The sequence below is a fragment of the Myotis lucifugus genome, unplaced genomic scaffold (assembly GCF_000147115.1).
Source record: "Myotis lucifugus unplaced genomic scaffold, Myoluc2.0 scaffold_3, whole genome shotgun sequence".
Taxonomy (NCBI): Eukaryota; Metazoa; Chordata; class Mammalia; order Chiroptera; family Vespertilionidae; genus Myotis; species Myotis lucifugus.
In genome coordinates this window covers 22371675-22377674 of record NW_005871051.1, presented here as the reverse complement: position 1 = coordinate 22377674, position 6000 = coordinate 22371675, and positions in this window count along the sequence as shown.

Here is a 6000-nt window from a genome sequence, read left to right as displayed (position 1 = left end):
AAAATGAGTTTTTATTATAAAGATGTTAGGGAAACTAGGGCCTTAGTTTCCTTCCACAGAAATCAGCAGCCCTTGCAGAGACCTTAACAGAATCCTGGAAGCGGGTTCCTGCAGGGATCCTTTATCATTTCCCCTTGTGGTGACTTGTCTTTCTGCTCGGTTCCCAGTTTCGGCTGCTTACCAAGGCTCTGACTTCCTTCTGGGGTATCTTTGACATCAACTGTGGGTCTCCGATTTCCCCATTCACATCTCCCTGGAAAGAATACCCAACTGGTCCAACTTAGTCTCCCTGAGACCAGGAGCAGAGTTTTGCTCCTCAAAAGCTGCAGGGAGGAATTCACCCCAGGAGACTGCGCTGCAAGAACTGTCTGGGGCTGCTTCTCAAAGCGGGGGCTGCAGGAGGCACCTCCATGGGAGGGACTGGGACTTCCCCAGGACATAGACTGTTTTCTCCTGGGAGAGCGAGGGAGCTCAGATCAGGAGCCCGAGGTCTGGGGAAGGTGCTCAGGTTACCCGTTGAATGTGCGGATAGGAAAAGAGCCTCAGAGGGTTTGAGAAACAACCTCTTTTTCAAAAACAATCTCCCTTTACAACAGTACTGGCAAGTCAGTCAGCTGTCTTTGAAAGCAACAATAGCAACAACAGCTCACTTTGATGGGCGTGTTCATTCCCTGGCAGGAACAGGTACAGCGCTAAGAACAGGTACAGTGCTAAGCACTTCTCCGACTGAAGAACTACATATGTACGTATTCACTACTCCTCAGCGTGGTGAGGTAAACACTCTGCGTGTAACTAGCCACATTTTGCAGACGGATCATCTATTTTTATGTAACAAACCATCCCAAAACTTAGTCGACTTCACCATCATTTTATTTGCTCAGATCTGGTGGGTCAGATTCAGGTAGGGCTCAGCAGGTCAGCACCTCTAGTTCTAGAGGTTAGGGGTCACGGCTAAGATGGCTGGGACACGCTGAGACTGGCTGTGTCTCTCTCTTTTTATTGGGGTTACTTAATAGGGGGCTGGAAAATCCAAGATGGTCTCACTCACATGTCTGGGGCCTTCATCTAGTTGTTGGCTGTGGGCTTGGGTTCCCCTCTGGGTGGCCACCCTCTCTGTCTCTCCATGGTCTCTCATCCTTAGGTAGGATGACCTTCCCTTCTTTATATGGTTGCTGGCTTCCAAAAGAACAAACAGGAAAGCTGCAAAGTCTCATAAGGGAAAGGTCTGAAGTCACATGGCATCACTTGGTCACTTTCTCTAGGGCAAAGCAAGTCACAGGGTCAGCCCAGATTCGGGGAGGGCGGGGATGGAGCCCCATGTGCACGCAGGATGGAGGCGTGTTGGCGGTCATTTTTGCAGACCATCTACCAGGGGCTGTGAGCTCAGTGAGAATGGCAGAGCCACCTTTTTAATTGAGACTGACACTCAAGTCCGTGCTTGAAACTACCTTAAGTTTCTGGTAACAGCCCAGTCAGCATTGGACTTTTGTATTTATTAGAACTGTTTTCTATTTAGCTGAAAGCTATTCCCGGAGGGTGGTGACCTGAGCTTAAGCTCTTTAAACCGTCTTACTGTTATGAAATTCACTGTTTTTCCTTTTCAAAGATTACTGATAATGGTTCAGACAAAGACTTCAGTGGTTGTCAACTGATGGTCATTGGCTCCAATTCAACGCCAACAGGCATCCCCAATTGGGGGTACAGTGAAGGTGGAAACTTTATTCGGTGCAAACAGCTCAATAGTGAAGCAGCACACCCGGCTGTGAGGCTGCCTCCGGCCAGCCCTCTCTTCAGCTTGGTAGCTCTGCTCTGCTCCGCTCTGCTTTGCAAGGGTCTGCAGACATCTTGGGTTTTAGTTCTAGCCAGGGGAAGGCAGTCTTCAGTCTTCCATGGAAAGTGCACTCTCTGAACCAGAGGGGAGCTGGCTTACATGGACAGAAGTACCCGCCCCTGGTTCCTGATTGGTCTATCCTCATGCAAATGAGGACACCAAGTTTGATTGGCCCAAAGGCACTGTTCTGATAGGTCAGAATAGAGCCCCTCTAACTGGTCAGAGCTGTGCAGCTCCGATTAAATAGGGGGAAACCTCAGTCCTATTGGCTGAAATAGGATTCCAGGAAACCTTTATAAGGGCTGGCTCAGATGGCAGAAACACAGTGCAGGCAGGCAGTTCAGTGCAGGCTTCTCTCCGAAGAGCAGTTTGGGTGAGAGGCTCTGCTCTTTTTTTTTTCCTTAGCCCCATTAGCCACCAGAAGGCCGTCATAGTAGGTATCTCTCTTTTCTTTTCCCCTCAGGGTTCACATGGTAAAGGACATATACACCTTCCTGCTGTAAAGCAGTCCAGCTCATGGTGGTCACGGGCAGTGGAGAATGTCACAAAATTCACCTTGGAAACCTTTAGATTATCCTCTCCCCCCACCTGTCTCACATGAACTGGTGATTCTTAAAGCAGCAAGTATTATTTTTCCTCTTACCTCTCATCCTTTAAAATATGCCTCGGTCCAACTATTTACCTTTTTTCTACCTGGATTCAGTTGACGAACTATCATCCAAGCAGGACATTGTACAGGGTTACGCCTTCCTCATTTTTGTTAAATACAGATCATCTGAGCAACACGAAAGCCTGACCATCAGAACGCTCACCAGCAGGCCCCGGAGCTTGTGTTTTTCTGGTCAGCTGAATATTTAGTTCTAGTCATTTCTGCTCCTTTTGGGAAATCTTAGAAAATGCATTTATTGAATTTCCTGCTTTTATAATTGCAGTATGTGAAACGCATCTGAATTTTGGCTCGTGAAAAGCTCCCGGCTCAGTGTCAGCTTTCTGGACATTGTTTTAGCAGGGCTGAGTGCCTGAGCTAAACACAGAGGCCCCAGAGAGTGACTTTGTTGAGGAAGTTTGAGGGTTTTACTATAACTTTCTTTTATTTTATGATAAAGTTAAAGGCAGCTCCTCTCTTCAAAAAAATACTACGTACTTGGAGATTTTACTATAAACTTAAGTACTTCTAACCAAATGAAGGGAAACTGTTTTGCCATTTAAGAGTGGGGCATTTGCTCTTGTTTTATCTGACTCTGCAAGAGGAAATCAGTAATTAGTTTGGGATTGGTCAGCATCAGCACGGAACCCCACTTCTTCCTAAAAGGAAGGCCTGAACAATAGGGGCTATGAACTTTTATTAGACTATTATTATAGTAAATAGGCATGTCTGTCCAGACACATTCTTTTCTGAACTTCCATTTCTGTTACACATACTATCGCTCACACATTTCCGCATCAAGCTCCTGATGCCCTTTGAAATGTAAGATTTGCATATTTAACTATAAAAGTAGTTGTAGGACTGGGTGATATTTGTCTTTGACTGGATACGATTTAAGTTTGAAGAAGAGTTATTTGGTCTGTATTTTCAAAAGAAACCCCTACCAAAGCAGTGATGTTATTTGTCCAACCAAGTATGGTTTACAGAGTAAAAATTCCCGTGCATCCCACTGCATCGCTGCTAAGGGAGCTTACGGCTGAGCATCAGTTTGAGGAGTTAGCAGAGGAGCCCTGGGCAGGAGGGGATCATGGCAAGACCATAACTGATCATCAGTGTTGGACACGGATGATGAATAGCAGTGGACCCATCTCTATGACCTTCGGAGGTGGCCAGCCTGAGATGGCCCTGGGAGAGAGGGAGCAGGAGGAATAATATCCTGCCGTCACCGTCCTGCAGTGTTCAGACCCCCTCATTGGCCAAACAACAAGATGACATAAGGTGGGCGGTCAGTCTTGGGATGGAGAAGGGTGGAAGGTCAGAGGAACAAATGGAAGCTTCTGGCATGGTCAGGTCAAGGGAGCTGGATTGAGAGTAGCTGAGCAGCAAGGCCAGGCTGGGCCTGGAGACAAGTAAGCCATAGAACTAGAATATGAGACACTAGGACCATCCCAGGAAATCCAGCCCAGGGCATATTTGTGGCCCCTTTGGGCACCATACACCACTTAAGTCTTCTTCCCTCAGTTTTAGGACTCAGAGGATGGACAGTGAAACAAACCCGCACTTGGCAGATCAACAGGGCTCCCTGTCACAGAACCGCAGCCTGCACCTCATGGTGCTTTCTGTTACTTTGTAAAAATGTATTTGTCAGATTTTTCCAGCTGTCATGTGCATGTTGACAAGGTGACTGAGTTATGACCTGGAGGCCATTTAGAAAGGCCTGTCTTCTCCCTGAAGGGAGGGAGGGAGGGAGAGAGAGAGAGAGAGAGAGAGAGAGAGAGAATATGAACGGACAGGCTGCACATGAGATGGGATAGTCAGAGCTTGGCCGAGGTCCTAAACAAAGTACCCACACATCATGTTTCTTGTCAGAACCTCATTCCTCCTCAGACCCTGACAATATGACTTGACGCTAGACTGCTGGCCGAGAGAGAACAGGACAGTTTGGTGAACGTGCTGAAGAATAAGAGTGTGCAGATACTGGCTGTGTTTTCAGATTTCTCATGGACCCTCAAGACAATGACATTGGCCATCTTTGGGTAACAGCCTCTTTTTTTTTATGCCCCCTATGCAGTTTTATTGCGCCTGCCTGCTACCTGCTGCCCAGGAGCGCCTGAAAAAGAGGTATTTTTGAATTCTGAGTGGCTCTGAAATTCTGTTAGTGTAGGTAGCCACTTGTTATAAATAAAGGAAGGTAGCAAATGGAATCGGACATCAAACCTAATTAACTAGGGAGCTGAGTTGGACATTAAGCCTCATTTACTTGGAAGCCACAGCATTCATAGGCTCCCAAGGGGCAGCCACATCTTCCACTGAGGGGACCTAATCCCCAGTGTGGGCAGGAAGAATCAACCACCCGTCCTGAGGCAGGATACCCAGGGAGAAATAAAAACAGCAGGGGGATGCCTTTGCCAGGCGCATGCGCAGTAGGAGCCAAGATGACAACCATAGAGGTAAGGAGTCTAGCCTGGGTGAAGGATCAGATTGGATGAGGGCATGAAACCCCAGAGAGTCTAAGAAAGAGACTGGATAGGGGGAGGGCCCAGCACAAGCCCACAAAGGATTAGGAGAGAGATTGGTTAGTTGGAAAGAAAGCTGGCCTTGTCCCAAGTCTGAGGCAATATAATCAGTTTAACAAAGGCCCCTCTCGGTAGCAAGCATTCACCCATTCATTGGCCCATGCGCAGGTGTCCTCTCTCTGTAGCAGCCACGGGCATGAGCACAGCCAGGAACAGACACTGAGCTGGACTAAGCTTTGGCAGGGACTGAACGGAACCACGAAAGCTTTGGATGCCCTGCTGATGCTGGGCCAATGGCACAGAATTTCTGGACCCTGGTCCTGCTGGGCTTGGTGAAGACAAAGGCTGGACTTCTTCCCCAGCAGGACGGAGCTGAGCCACCTGGTTGTGAATGAGACACCAGACGCCTGGGGACAGGCTTTTGTGTTTCCTCCAGCTTCAAAAAATCTTACCATGCACCTCATCCTCCCATGTGTGGGTCCCCAGTGCTTTTCTTGCCACTCCGTGGAAAAACCCATTTCCACCGGCAGCAATTCCATCCATTCATTTGTGAAAATTAAAATTAACATGAGATGTGACTTTGTTTTTTTGGTGGGATTTGTGGAGAATCTTTTTCATTTGCTGACCATCAGTTATTTCCTTGCTGGCCTGCTCCAATCAGATGATACATGGAACCTGTACCCCAAACTATGTTTCTGGTCTCCTTGAGTTTTGCTCTGGCCATAGGAGGCTCAACACCAATTCCTAGGTCAGTGCTTTCTCCTGGAATATGTTCTTCCTTTAAAGGATTTTGGCTTCTCCTTTCACTCCAATGTTGTCACTATTTCAGTTTATGTCTTTTATAGTAAGAACACGCAAAACTGGTGTTGATGGATAAATAAATGTAAATAGGATAGGACAGAGTATTTAATCTGAGATGTAAATAACACACTTGGTGGCTCTAATGTTACCTGTCAAGTAAAGTCAGAAAACTAAATCATTAGAGAGTATTTATCAAGGAATATTGT